The sequence below is a fragment of the Euprymna scolopes genome, chromosome 15, assembly GCF_053919585.1.
Source record: "Euprymna scolopes isolate OS-2025 chromosome 15, ASM5391958v1, whole genome shotgun sequence".
Classification (NCBI taxonomy): domain Eukaryota; kingdom Metazoa; phylum Mollusca; class Cephalopoda; order Sepiida; family Sepiolidae; genus Euprymna; species Euprymna scolopes.
In genome coordinates, this window is record NC_136496.1 from 80,274,149 (window position 1) to 80,290,039 (window position 15,891).

General features: G+C 33.9%; 1 protein-coding gene across 1 annotated transcript in view; it reads left to right on the plus strand.

The window, feature by feature from the left end:
* The first annotated feature begins 337 nt into the window (after positions 1 to 337).
* The window catches only part of LOC145293937 (uncharacterized), a 182,177-nt gene continuing 166,623 nt past the window's right edge, over positions 338 to 15,891 (plus strand). Inside the window, exon 1 of the mRNA XM_080140788.1 lies at positions 338 to 465. The gene's annotated coding sequence lies outside the window, so the exon portion shown is untranslated. The remainder of the gene's footprint in view (positions 466 to 15,891) is intronic.

Sequence of the window (15,891 nt, forward strand, 5' to 3'; positions counted from 1 at the left end):
AAAAACAAAAAAAAAAAAAAAAAAAAAAAAAAAAACAAATCAACAAAAGTAAAACCTCTAAAGACCCTCTGAAAAAAAAAAAAATAATAAATCAGGACAAAAACAAAGTCGAAACAACTAAACATGTATATACGTGGCGTGTCTAAAAAGTAGCGAGACTGTGTGTTGTATACGCTATGACTGAAAGAGTGATAAGTCGATTGTGTCATCATCTAACGAATCCAGAGAGTATTTGGAGCATATCTAGAACTCTTACGTTTTCTGCAGCCGTTGAGTTTTTTTTGTTTGTTTTGTTTTTTTTGTTTTTCACATTATTTTGTTTAGCCATTCTCTTTTTCAGGTCGTTTAGCTATGAACACCGAGGAACGCACGATAAATACCAAACAACGAATAAACCAAAAAAGCATCATTGTTGTATTGGACCAACATCCATATTCATCTGATCTGAATGGAATGTTTTCTGAAGTAAGTTTTCGATTTTAAGAATACTTTTATTCGAAGATAGAGGGTGTCCGATGAAGTATTGGTCTTAGAAAAGTCAAGATGTACTTATAAACCTGCTTCTTTATATTTATGAATGCTCTGGAATTATAAATCAATGTCTATTGAGCTTAAAGAAGTCGTTCTGGTGTGATTTGGAGAGGCTCAATATCAAACGTGTCGTAAACGGTTTCAATAGTCTTTACTTATTAGAGGATTCATTGTTCAGGGCGAAATCTTTTCTTTTGGCCCGGAAAAAAAAACGTTTTGCCATTTTTTCGCGTATTAATCGCGAGAATTTAATAAAACAATTGATTACTTGTGTGGGTAGATTTCGCCAGAAGTAATTAAGGGTAAATAACCCTTACCTAGGACACCGCTTGTAATAATCCATCAAACAATATAATATAGAAATATTGTCCCAGGGGTTTTCACAGAGATAGAAACAAGGTCGGTTTTTAATGTAAGGAAAATCCAGCTCCCAAAAAGGAGCACTCTGGATAGGAACAAAAATGCCCCAGCCTAGACAGATTTCTCCTGAACTGGTCGAGGACAGAAAAGGTTAAGTGTAGTATCAGAACAGATACTACACTGTTTCTAGCCAAATAGTGTTAACCAGATGCACTGTCTATTTTGAAATACGCCGGGTAAAACGGTCCGGCAGTTCTCCAATATTATGGAAAAACAGTTAGAGTGCTATTATTTTGTTGTACGTAATATCTTTGAGTGACGTTGATTCTCGGTAAATAATGTTCCATTACTGGGGAAAATAGAGTTGCGACTGATATCTGTTGTGGTGTAACTGAAGTTTTCATATCCGGTGAAAAATCGCCTGCAGTCGCATAGACATTTAAGACTGGGTCGGTTGACGAGGGTGTCCTTACTTTAGGACTAGCGATAGAGTACCCTACCTGGTTTTGGTTATGCGCTTTGCTTGTTAGTGGAGAGCTATTTTTGTTCTGTCTGGTTTGTTTGCGCCTTCTGTTTGACTTTTCATGGCTTAGAACAAGAAAAAATTCCTTTTAATTTGTTTTTCAAGACATGGACATCTGTTGAACTTTTTATTTTTGCTTTGCAAAAATTATTGATTGGCTGGTTCCATAATTTAAATTCATGAATCCAGTTCGACCCAAGTAGATTAGTGGTATTCCTTAATTTTAATTTTTTCGTCTTTCCTAAAAATGTGACGTTCACTAAAAATTCACCTTCGACGTTAATTTGCCGTTTTGCATGTTCTCAGCATTGTGGGTTTATTCAATTTCTTCCAGGTATGGAAATTTATTATCAAAAGCTCTGGGCCCGAGTAGAGTGATATCTTTATTATTTCTTTATCGTTCATTTTTATAGTCACATTTCTGCAATTCTTCTTCGTTATTTTCAGTCTCCGCCAAAATACACTTGGGTTTCGTATTTAATTTTATTTCTGAAATGAATACATTTGCGTTTTTTTTTTTTTTTTAATATTGAACATTTTCTTGATAAATATGGACAGTTCTTAACCCAATGCAAATCACCACATCGATTACATGAAAACGGAATTTTTCTTCAAATTCTTTCTCAGCTATGTGACGATATGTGTATCCTGTTTCCTTAACTTGTGTTTTATTTTTTACGCATTTTTTTTTTTAATTTCTGTCTGCTTTTTTATCTGCGCGACCCCAGCTTCGGTATCCATGGAATATTTAATCATTTCTATTTTCTGGTAGTCGTTCGTTAACTTTTGTAGGGTTAGGTTTGATTCATTTTCTAATTTTGTTAGGACACGCTTCCTTATCTCTGCATCTCGACCAGAAGTTCGTCCTTGCGCAAATACTAAACATTTAAAATTGTCTGCACCGAGGTCTGCAAGTTTGAATTCGTCGCAATGTTTGTTAACCATCCATGGTTGCGTGCGTTGCAAAATCATTTTCCCTATTCTTCTACAAATTCAGACATGACTAACGCTTATAAAATTATGAAAAGACTTTCAGTCTAAATAGTTGTGCAAGAAGTTCCAGCGTTTCGGCGAAAGATAATTCCGACGTTTTACGTGGTAAAATAAAATCACCAAAAACTTATGCTCAGCCGTCTCTAGTTTTTGTAATAGTAAACGGACCTTTTTCTGGTCCGGCCACTGTTCGCAGTCGATATTAAAAAAAATCTTTATACCGACGAAAATAAGCTTCAAATGATTTGCCTTCAGATCTGTAGCAGAAATTGTCACTCGCATTTCATATAGGTCTTGTGAAAATGCGGTAGTATTATCGATGGACATATTTTTATGACTTGAGTAAGCAACTCTATCGTGTGCTTTTGATTTTCATATTGCTGGGCCTCATTAGTTGTTCTTGTTGTTTTTCATCTGAGCATTTCTGATGTTCAAATAATTGTTGTTGGTGTTCAGTTTGCAGTTTTCATAATTGTTTCAATGTATTTTGTAAGGTGTCCATTTTGTATGATGTGTAAAATACTGAATTTACGGAAATTATCAAAATACTGCTCAGAATAACCAGGTTTTATATTTTTTAGAAAAACTGGGAGAAAGGGAACAGTGATTTGTTTCCTTCAATAACTTTGTAAATGAACGCTGACAATGGTTTTAAATTCCAAGCGGATGTCTTTTGCCATAGAAGACAGAAAAATATTTATGCCGCGAGAAATATTCAAAATTCCTTCAAAGCAAAGTTATTTTTCATAGCACAAAAAAAGTTGACCGAAGGGAAAAAATCCGAATGTACTTTTTTTTTAGTAAGCAAAAAGAAAAAGTTCGCTAACATATTTAATGACGCGAGAAAATAAAACACGAATAATTCGTATTTATTTTGTATTTACGGCTGTGCCAAGCGGAGAAAAATATGGAAATATTTTTATATTCAACGAGTTTGCAATTCAAATTTTTATGTTCACGCACTTATTTGTTTTTCATGAGTCCTGTTTTGGGCTTTTTTTTCCTTTCATCGGTGTTTTCTGAACACTTGTTGGGTTTAATTCAGCCTTCCGTTGTGAGTTCTTTGGAATGCTGGGGATATTTTAAATTCAACTCTGAACTCTGATTTGAACTTCAACTCTGATTTCGAATCCTGTGAGTTCGAAATCCGACGTCGCTACTGTTATTGCAAAGCATACACAACGTGGGTTGTTCGTCGGACCCGACGAACAACCTAGAATGAGCCATAGGATATCGACTGGTTATTTATTTGTTTCCCACGAAACAAAATGTGACACAAGGTGGATTTAATGTGAGAGATAACCAGCTCTCCCCAAAAGGAGGATTCTCCAAAAATAAAATTGCCTTAGTTTAGAAGGGTTTCCCCCTCCATTGATTAAGGACAATTAATTTGAGTGCAGCATCTGTGCAGACACCACACTTCAGTGACCAGCCCAGTACAAGTACCGGGTGTCGTCTGACGCATTACGGCTAAGTCTTCTAGTATTTATTGAGATTGGCATAGTCTATTAGTAGGTAACCCTAACTCTAACATAGATTAGTTCTGCCACAACTATTAACAGGTCGCCCAATTTCGCCAAGTTTTACAATACGCTTAGATATGGTGTTTTAATTTTTGTAGATTTCGTATTACAGAGCTAATTCTTTAATGACTACATAAAATACTTCTTTGAAAAATCATTTTATTGACAAAATAAAGAATTATAAAATAGTACTTCCGTCCAGTGTTTTTATAATAGTAACTCTCACCCCACCCGACCCCAAAAATATAATATAGGATTTAAGGCTGATATTTCGTTTCTTGAATTTTCCTGGACAACGTCATGATACGAGTGTTGCTAGTTCTTGATAAAATGGTTCGTGTCCATGTTTTTGAAGACTTTGATTTCCAAAATAATTTTACTCAAAATTTAAAAAAAAAAAAAAAATTTAACAATGAATTTTCTAGTGAATTCATGACCGAAATAATATCAGTTAAGTGCGGGCAAGGTGAACAAGTACAAAGAAAACAACAACAACAAACATTGACTGTAACTTGTTTACTTTAGTCATGCTTTAGAGATGTACTCTGCATGAATCAAATCATTGTAAATTTAGCTACCAAAGACCAAAGATGAATTTTACTTACGCATATATATATATTTTTATTACCGTTTTATCTGTTTGGTTACATATGTTTCGGATGTTGGACCATGTTTACGATCCAACAGCCTCGTCAGACCTTACAGAAATGGTTGTTAGTATTTGGAAGAAGTGTTTTAGAAGAAATACGAGAAAAAAAAGGGGAAAAAAAGGGTGTTAGGAGATAATAGGGGGGAAGGAGACGGGTATCGACAATATTTCAGTTTTCATTAGATTGTATTGTGTGTGTCAGACTATTGCATGAATTAGATATTACAGCATGTTTTTATATATTCATTTAATGCTGAGTTTGCTAGTTAGCCAATCAGATTCTTTGTTATTCACACACTTATAGCAGCCAACGGGTCGCACGTTTATCAGGCAGAGATTCGCATTTACCCATTTCTTTGTTCGTTTAAATACACATTTTTGTTTTATCATTTTGTCTCATACTAATGCTCTATTTTTAACATTGAACACCTATTTATCAAAAATAGGATGTAATATAAAATAGTTATATATATATATATATTATTCTTAGTAATTCAATATTTATATCCACAATATTTTCCAATATTCAAAATATGTTTATGTAAATAAAAATGCATTCTTAATAATCCAATATTTATGCCCAAAAGAAGTGCTACGACCTTGTACCCTTCTCTCACTGCACCCCTCCTTCCCCGACCTGAATCCACTGGACTACTTTGTTTGGTTATACATTGAGAACATCACCAACATGACCTCCCACAACACCAAAGCCAGCCTGATTCCTGCTATTTGCCAAGTATTCATCAAGCTCCCTCCGCCGCTTTTGGAAAATACAACAAAAAACTGGTAACCTAGAATCAGACATAATTTTGTAGGAAGAAAGCAATTAACCACAAAGATTTAAGAAATGGATTTGCTTTATTTAGACTAACTGATATGTGTGTGTGTGTGTGTGTGTGTGTGTGTGTGTGTGTGTGTGTGTTAGACTAACTGATATATGTGTGTGTGTGTGTGTGTGTGTGTGTGTGTGTGTGTGTGTGTTAGACTAACTGATATATGTGTGTGTGTGTGTGTGTGTGTGTGTGTGTGTGTGTGTTAGACTAACTGATCACCCAGCTTTGCCCAGTCATAAAATATGTTTAAATATGATATTTTAGCTTATGCAAATTTAGTTTTTATAGAGTCGATTCTCTATAGATTACCATATATAGTAGTGATTTCAGAAGTAAAAAAGAATATATATATGACTTGGGTGCCATCGGTTGGAATCGAAACCCAAACATATAGTGCTCCAACCTTAGTCCCTATAGTTTGAGTTATCGTTAGATGGATAAGAAATAGTTAAAACTGAACCGACTCTAATGTATAAATATACATTTATACATATGTACAAATAACATGTTTAGTCGACTTACGCCTACCAAGTCCCAATTTTATCAAATTCTTTACTTCTTTAGCAGCTATTTTCACCGGCTTATATATATATATATATATATATATATATATATATATATATATATATATATATATATAACAATGCTTCACAAAAAATGCAATCATTTGACCAACCTTGCACCACTCTGCAACCTTGCGTTTTAGTTGAGATGCACTTTGAAAAAATAGAGACAGACAGACAGATGGAAATAGTGAGTTTTATAAATTAGATTAGATATATTAATAGTATTGAAAAAAATCAGAATAATAGAATAACTGACTAAGGGAAAATCAGAGGACAAAAAATGATGTCTTATTTATCTTAAAGGAACTGTACCAACTCGGAAGAAAGTGCTCAACAAACACGATAAAAGAGGACGACCCTACTGCCATATTCGCAACTAGTTTCTATTGTTTCTAATGTTTTGAGATGAGGATTGATTATTTTTATTCTTCAGATTACTGTTTTCATTTTGAGTGTCATTTGCACAACGTTTCAGCCGATGTAACATCCAACCTTCTGTCAAACTCAGGAATCTTTCTGTTGAACCTGGGAATGTGCACATAATTTCAAACATCCATAGTAGTGGCATGCTCTTGTTCGGTTAGCCATGGCTGGATAGAATTCCTAAGTAATTCGCAGTTGTATTTTGAGTGTCCTTACATAGTTGATAAAGCACTTGGTAATATTCAGTTGTAAGTTACACTCTTCTAGGGGCTGACGGTTCAATCCTCAGTGCGGGCGACACTCAAGATACAATTTAAAATTACTTAATACTTCTATCCAGTCTGGCTAATGGAACTAATGGAAATGCAAGTATAGTATTTTACTTGGATTAAATAAAGGGTCCATTTAAAATTCTGTGCAATCCCGAGTTCGGATACACCTGAAGAAGGTTGTAGGTTACATCGACCGAAACGTTGTGAAAATAACACTCAAGATGGGAACAGTAATCTGAAGAATCCAAATAATGATCGATTCAATAAGTTTCCTTCTTCTGATATCTATCGACTTTTAGTTACTAATTTCCTCTTTTTGTGAAAAACTATGAGATTCATGTGTAAAAAAATAATTAAAATGACAGACAGGCATTAAACTCTTGTGCTATGGGGCTGCTGTTGGTAACATATATATATATATGAGAGAGAGAGACATTTATATATATATATATATATATATATATATATATATATATATATATATATATATATATATGAGAGAGAGAGAGACATTTATATATATATATATATGAGAGAGAGAGACATTTATATATATATATATATATATATAGAGAGAGAGAGAGAGAGAGATTTATATATATATATATATATATACACAGACACACACACACACATATATACATATATATATATATATATATATATATATGTATATATATATATATATATATATAATCTGCTTTCAATTTCTTTCCAAGTATTGTACAAACAATGTAAGGTAATCACAGTTTGAACAAATGGAGTCTATCAGAGACATAAAACAAACAAAAATATTTTCTCTGTAATTAAAAACCAAAATGTAGTAAAATAACAACTGATTGTATATACATTTTTTTTTTTTTTTAACAATGCAATTTCTCTTATCAACATCGCTGTTGAATGCAAAATTCGGGGAATATTCGGGGGGGGGGCGAGGGGGCTCTTTTTTCTGGTTTTTTTTTTTTTAATTCTCCTTTCAGTCAATTTGCTTTCGAATTCTCTGTTTTAAAATTAAGATTACGATAAATTTAATGCATGAAAATGAATTAATTTTTTTTTTTAGAAAAAAAATTTTCTGTTTTCTTTTCTTTTTTTTTTTTAATCATTATTTACACAAATGAAAAAAAAAAAAGCGTAATAAATTAAAATCCAGAATGGCATTTCTGCTTTTTTCTTTCTTTTTTTTTTTTTTTTTTTTTGAAGGTGAAAAATTCATAAGCGTTTAACCAGATTTGAGAAAATTCAAGAATTTGGAACACTGAAAATATTTCTACATACATTCATAGAAATCAGTTTTATACAATGTACCTTCAATAAGTTTCTAGTGTACAGGCATTTAAAATTGTCGTAGACTCTTAAAAATTCAGTATGTTATTGCTATATATCTTATAAGATGATTGACTAATTTTTATGATTTCAAGTTCAAATGAACAGCTGCATCAGGAATTGGAATACAACCTATTAAAGCCTGATTGTCACAGCTGGTGAATTTCAAAAATGCAATCTAGATGTGAAGACACTTTAGAAGAATGATATGTAATAACATTTTATTTTAAACTTGAAAAAAATGCCACAGAAACGTATGGACTGCTTCAAACTGCTTTGGGACCATCTTGCATGAATCGAGCATCAGTTTTTCAGTGGCATAAGAGACAAGGAAGTCAGGGAGTCTGTGAGGGATGATGAGAGTTGTGGGAGGAGTAAGAAAGTCAAAACACCAGAGTTGATTGGCCAAATAAAGAATTTCATGGATAAGGACCGTCATGTGTCTATCGAGAAAATAATTTGACAAGCATTTATTCATGGAAATCAGTCTTATATATATACATATATATATATATATATATATATATATATATATATATATATATATATATATATATATATATATATATATGAAAACATTTAATTACCTATAATCTATATTGCATTTCTCTCAATCTGTCTATCCGTCTGTCCATTCCATTTTTTCTTGGAAAATACTGGGCTGATCTAGCTGGCCTTTTGTATGTACTTTTGTAATGATAAGGTGCAGTGATTTAAGTATTATGGTATTCATTTGATGCTATAACTTTTGCTTATTTATGATGGCCAAAAATTCTAGTCTTATAAATTTCTCCAACTCTCCTGAACGCCATCCATCCATATGGATATTCCACAGAGCTTCACCACATGCTTGAAAATAAAATTCTGTGAAGAGTCAATTGTCTTATGTCATCACATGTGTACTTTACTAGGTTATGCTCAAGTATAAAGGCATCTTCAGGGCTGGAGAAATATACAACTCACCAAACCTCTTTTTATCTTTTAACTTTATAGCCCCTTTGATTAATCTTCTTTTTATTTGCTCCCTCTCTCTCTCTCTCTCTCTCTCTCTCTCTCTCTCTCTCTCTCTCTCTCTCTCGAGCATGGTCTCGGACAATTCTTAGATTGGATACAAAGATATATTGCCACTTGGACATAAGGTGCTAGTATTTGGGACGATGTCTGCAGGGACATTATGTAGCAATGATGAGACAGAGGGTGAGAGCTTGGTTCACAGTGCAGGACCTATTAGATTTGAAAAGTCTTTTTAGACCCTATCAAAGTGGGAGGCACTAGTGGGCGATGCACCATTCCAGAGGGAAATTATTTGCAGGGAAAATGCAACTCATGTTTTAGAGTTCAGTTGACAAATACAGAATTTGCATCAAAGTTCTTTGCTTGTGTAATAGCCACGTGTTACCTCACTCGACAAGATCATCGACCCCCACATCGTTTCTGTGATCTTCTCCTTCATCTTCTCGTTCTGGCAGTGTCGTCGTCTCCCATGCATTGGCGACTGCAAAGGATATGCACTGTATAATTAAAAAGGTGGGTAGTTATAATCGAGGCTCTGTTGTCATATTAATGATTTATTAACATACTAGCTGGCAGCCTGGTCATACAATACGCTTAAACATGATATTTTAATTTATGCAGATTGCATATGTATAATTATAGAATCAATCCTCTATTGATTATTATATATTATGAGGAATAATTTGCCTAGTGGACTAATTTGAAAATAAATAAATAAATAAATAAATAATAATGATAATGTCGTACATCAAATTCCATTAGTGCTTGTTTATAATATCACGTCAGCTGATATTTGGGCTCGACGATGAATGCCCTGGAAAAGCCATTTCTGATTAATTTTACTTTTAAAATATGCAAACAAAGAAATGGTTTGCAACGATTTTAAATGGTAACTCTTATTTTATCATAAATTAAACTCATTAAGAAAAAAGTAAAATAAAATGATGAGGTACACCCGGGCTTGAACAGGGTATCATTCGATCTGTAGTCGAATTCTCTACCACTAAGCTATATCTCCAGATTATAATAAATCTGTTTTTGTTTTGTTTTTTAAGAAGAAATGATTTGCTGTAATTTTTATTATCTCCTGGTGTAACATAAAATATTCCTCTGTAAAAATTATTATTTTTAAAGCTATTTTTAAGATCGTATTTTTTTTTTTAATTTTCGATACTTATCGGATGAATTTCTGTACAAAACATATCTAAGAACACTGCCAGGCATATAAATTAGCTTTGGGTGAAATTTGCAAAAGTTAGGCTCAGCCGTTTTGGAATCTATGAGGAACTCTCTCTCTCTCTCTCTCTCTCTCTCTCTCACACACACACACACAGTGACTTTTATATAATAGTAGAGATATACACAAAAGATAACATCAGACACGTTCATTACAGCATGCTGTTATGATTGAAGTCTAATGAGTGCGTTCGTGTGTTCCTACTGGCTTATAAGAAAGTAGTTCTATGATATCATTACACACCGGTTCACAACAATAAAAATAAAATAAAAAAGAGAAACAAAAGAAATCGCAAGACTGACACATTTAGCAAATATCAGTTGCATTCTGTGTGTGTGTGTGTGTGTGTGTGTGTGTGTGTGTGTGTGTGTGTGTGTGTGTGTGTGTGTGTGTGTGTGTGTGTGTGTGACACCATCAATCCTCTAAATGCTAATGTCCACATTTACAATCTGTTGAGGCCGTCTACATCAGTTGATGTCAGCTCATATCATTCCCTTAAAGTTATCTCGATCTAGTCCAAGCTATGATCTGCGTTCTACTTTGTCCAATTGGGAACTCTTCTCAATTGGACTGTCTGTCATCAACCATCACAAACCCAAAACTATCACAAGCTTCCTCAAACGTAGTAAAAACTGTCACAAATTCACAGCTACACCTAAAACTGCCCATAAATCAACTCTAAATATATATCTACGTTTGTTTTGTTCCTTGTCTGCAAAATAACTGCCACACCTTGATTAACAATCATGTTAGCTCCTCTTTATGTGAGTTTATGAACAGCTTCTATTGTTCTGCCGATAAACCCACTTCTCCTTTCTTTTATCATACATCCTTTTCTCTTTCTCCTTCACTTTCCAACACTTGGGGGGGGGGGCGGTTATACTTGTGATGATAGTACACCTAAATAATCAAGAAGTGTAAATAGCTGGATTCGTATCTTATGAAACAATATCTAAATTATGAGGTGACAATGATGGTCCAAACTTCAGAAGAAACTCCTAGTACCATAATAACATCGAATGGGGTGCAAGTACAACGAGTTCATTAGAGGACATTTCATTAAATTACTTATAAAACAGGCGCAGAGCTGAAAAATTACAGTAATGGGAGCTTGTAGGACCATTGCTCTTAATTATGTCCGCTGTTCCTTTGACGAGGTGGAAAACAATCTACTAGATTATATCAAATGCTATACCATTAAGCTATATTTCCAGATTATAATAAATCTGTTGTTTGTTTTTTTTTTTTAAGAAGAAATGGTTTGCTGTAATTTTATTATCTCCCGGTGTAACGTAAAATATTCCCCTGTAAAAATTATCATTTTTAATCTACAAGAGAGAAAAGGTATTTTTAAGATCGGATTTATCTATCACCTTCTTTCTTGCACTCTCCCTCTCTTTCTCGCTCTTTAATGAATTACGATGGAAATGCCAAGCGACCAATCAAATATTTTTCTGACAGTATTTTTATGCACAATCTCCTCTGATGCCTTTCAGCTTCGTCGTTAGAATTGGTAATGGTCGAAGAACTCTTAACGCAGTGTTACATTTCTATAAACTACTACAATTATCCTTCACCAGGGATTGAACTCTTAACATTTAGTTAGAATATTTCTTAACCATTGATTGTATCCATTTGTGTGTGTGTGTGTGTGTGTGTGTGTGTGTGTGTGTGTGTGTGTGTGTGTGTGTGTGTGTGTGTGGTGATTGATTTCATTTCGTCATTAATTTATTTTTAAATAGGATTTTTTTTTTTACAATTCGATTTTATTTTACAGTGTTGCATTTTTGCTTTCAATAAATATCTGATTAATAAGAAAAATCTATAAAACATCCCCACATACAACCACACAAAGCATGGTCACACATTTTTAGACCATTATTTCTCAACCTCTTTTTTTACCTTTGCATAACCTTAAAAATGTAATTACAAGTCTCAAGGAAACCCTGCGCAAAAACAAAATTATATAACATATTTTTCAATTTTTTTTCATGACAAGTGCTTTAGACAAGGCGTGAAGCGTGAAGGAGATACCAAGAATGAAAAATGATAATCACAAAGACACGAAATGCTTATTAAACTTAGTCTTGAAAAGACAGATGCTATTTAGGAGGAAATGTCAGCAGAAAGAGAATTCCACAAACTAATAGTTCTTGGAAAGAAGTTACTGGAATAGGAGTTCTATCATAGTTCCAATATCAAATACAGTAGGATGTTTTTTTGAATAGTTGGTTTAAGGAAAAGTTATGACTTCATTGTAGCATTTTTGGTAATGCTAAAGAGAGTTCATATTTCATCAGGGAGTTATCATTCACAAAATCACCACCACCACCATCATCATCATAGTTATCACCACTACCACCACCACCACCACCACCATTATCATCATCGTCACCTCCACCAACACCATTATCATCATCGTCACCGCCATCATTATCATCACTGTCACCACCGCCATCATCATCATCATCATCATCATCTATATTGTCATCATCATCATCATCATCATCATCTATATCATTGTCACCATCATCTACATCATCACCGTCAACGTCGGCGTCATCATCATCATCATCATCATCGTCACCTCCACTATCACCACCACCATCCTCCTCCTCCTCATCATCATCATCATCACCACCACCACCACTATCATCATCATCATCATCATCATCATCATCATCATCATCGATATCATCATCATCATCAATATGATCATCATCATCATCATCATCATCGATATCATCATCATCATCATCATCGATATCATCATCATCATCATCACCAATAACAGCATCATCATCATCATCATCATCATCGCTAAATGCCCATTTTACATATTTTCAATGATTGTTATATGTTTTTTTTTTATAAGATAATACATTATATATAATGATGTCTATATTACAATATTACAATCGCCAAGAATACTAGCAGGTCATATAAATTCCATGATTCCTTCTACATAATAATAATATGTATAATAGTCTTAATGATAATATTGCTTTTCAAATAATATCTGTCAGGTTCAGCACTTAAAAAAAACTGATTATTTTTTCTACTGTAAAAATAATTCGTCATTGTCAGTTAAATATTCTTTAACTAACTAAAACGAATATATGTCTTCTTTATTTGAAATGAAAGCCATTTAATTCAAAAACAATAAATGTGCTCCGCTTTTTTACCTTAAAAATAATTATCAACTAAATATTCTTCAAGTTAATAAAAACAAATATCACTTTTTGAAATGTACTTATCTAAAAGAATTTTTTTTTACTCATATTCCCCCCCCCCTCTAAAAAAAAAAGGCCAATTGCCACTGAGGCATAAGGGGCTACTGTGCGTAAGAGATCATGCCTACAGGGACACTCTAAGTAGGGAGTTGAGCAGCGAAATGTTTATTCACCGTACATTCAAATTTCTGCATATTAGTATAGTCATGGAAACAAGAAACAGGAAAGGAATTCCAACATCTAGCAGTTTGAGAGAAGAAACTATTAGAGTAGAAGGCGTTCTGGTATCTAGGGACTTGTACCGTGAAACGCCAAACGGTGGGATTTTGCTGCTTGCTGTGTTTTTCGGAGAATATTTATTTCGAGGGAGTACCAATGCTTAGAATGCTATGGGTTTGTATTTATTGTTTTGATTTGATTTTGGGATAATTCTTTTTAATATGGATAAAGTCGGAATTAAAGACATCGGATTAATCACCAATCACTGTTTTGATGATCGGACAATCGCATTTTCTTTCATGTGTGAAAGGTGATAACGTACATACAAATATCAAATGCCTTAGCATATCATTCTAAAGATATTTGTTTAATAATATTACGTATATAAAATTGAATAAAAGCGAAAATGTATTAATTTATCTCACTTTTTTCTTGCAGGATGGGGTAGGTTTGGGTAGGGCTTATAGACTTTTTTTGCGAAACCTTAGGGTTCGGTGGGAGCGGGGGACGAGGCGTGAGAAACGCTGATATAGAGATTTATAAATAATGTATGTATGTATTAGGAATAAACCTTTTTGGGGTCAGTGTTAAGAACGGGGTGGGGAGGCGGAGGATAAATGACATTAAAAAATATGGTAGAATTAGGGTGAAGAGGAGAAAAAAAAAGAAAAAATTCAGAATTATTGGTCCCCCCCCCCAAAAAAAAAAGAAACTCTGTGTTGCCCCAGATTTGATCATCACCTAATTGTATTGGAATGGTAAAATGAATGTTGGTTTGTTTTTGTTATATTATCCAATGAAAAGAGTTGTGTGTGTGTGTGTGTGTGTGTGTGTGTGTGTGTGTGTGTGTGTGTGTGTGTGTGTGTGTGTGTGTGTGTGCGCGCACGCGCGTGTGTGCGTGTGTGTGATAACATTAACCCATTTATTGTAGCATTTAATCTTCTGATACGCCATAAACGATACGTGGGAGGAGAGAGGGTTTATAGCGTTCTTTGTATTCCTCGTATCCCTCTGCCTCGCATCTACTATACCTATAAGGGGTTTCCATCAAAAGTTAAAGTACCCATTCCACTTAATAAATGCTTTTTTTATTTTTATTTTTGTCTCCCAACATCTTGGCATCTTTCGATTCCAACAATCAATTCACTGTTAAGTACTTCCCACCAATTTACGCCATTTTTTCCTTTTGTTCTTTCGTTTTTGTTTTCTATTAGTGATTTTCATCTATCTTTATAATTGAGCTTTTCTGTGTGTCCGCCTGTTTGTACGCCTGTCTGTTGGTCGTTAATAGGCTTTAAAATTACTCGACAAAATTGTAGCCAATTTGACACGAAGCATCCGCAAAATTTTATTTTCACGCAACTATACGTCTAAGTTTTATTTTATCTGCTTTCCCTTAATGTAAGAATTTTTTTTTTTTTTTAATCTTTAATTTAGATTTTTTTTTTTTTTCGTAACTTTTTCGTTTGAACTATTCGGATTATTCAGACATTCTTCATATTTGCTTTTCTCCCCACGAGACCAACGATAGACACAAAGTTGGTTTTATAATATGAGAAAAATCCAGCTCCCCAAAATGAGGCGCTCTGAATTGGAACATGTCTTTTTTGTTTTTTTTTTGTTTTTTTTGTTTTTTTTTACAAAGGAGTCACCACTTATCAAGGTCCGGAGGCCACTCGAGGATAAGGATTAATGGGTATATATTAGTCAATGGGATTATAGCGTAGTAATCATAAGTAGTGGAAATTTTGTAAATCGGATTACTTAGAGGAAAGGTTAATCAGGAATTTGTTTACGTTGGACTTGAAGACAATCAAATAGTAGTCAGCTGGAAAGCACGCAAACGGAAGAGAGCTCCACAGGTGTGCAGTTCTGAGAAAGAAGCTTTGTTTATGGAAACTACGTTTAGGTTTAGGCACAGATAAAGAGTTAGGGAAATTATAGATAGTGGTTTTGACTCTAGTGTTTTTCGTGAAAGTTTGGCGAGGAGGAACCATAGATTGAAGCTCAGACGAGCACTTGCCATGAAAATAACGATAAAGCAGAGACAGGCTCGCAACGTCTCTTCTGTAGAAAAGAAGTTGCAGGAAAGAGAAAAGGGCATTCCCCACTAGGACACGAAGTCCATTTTGAACTCTGTCAAGGCAGGATGAACTGCTTCTAACAGCTCCTGCTCAGATGTGGCAACA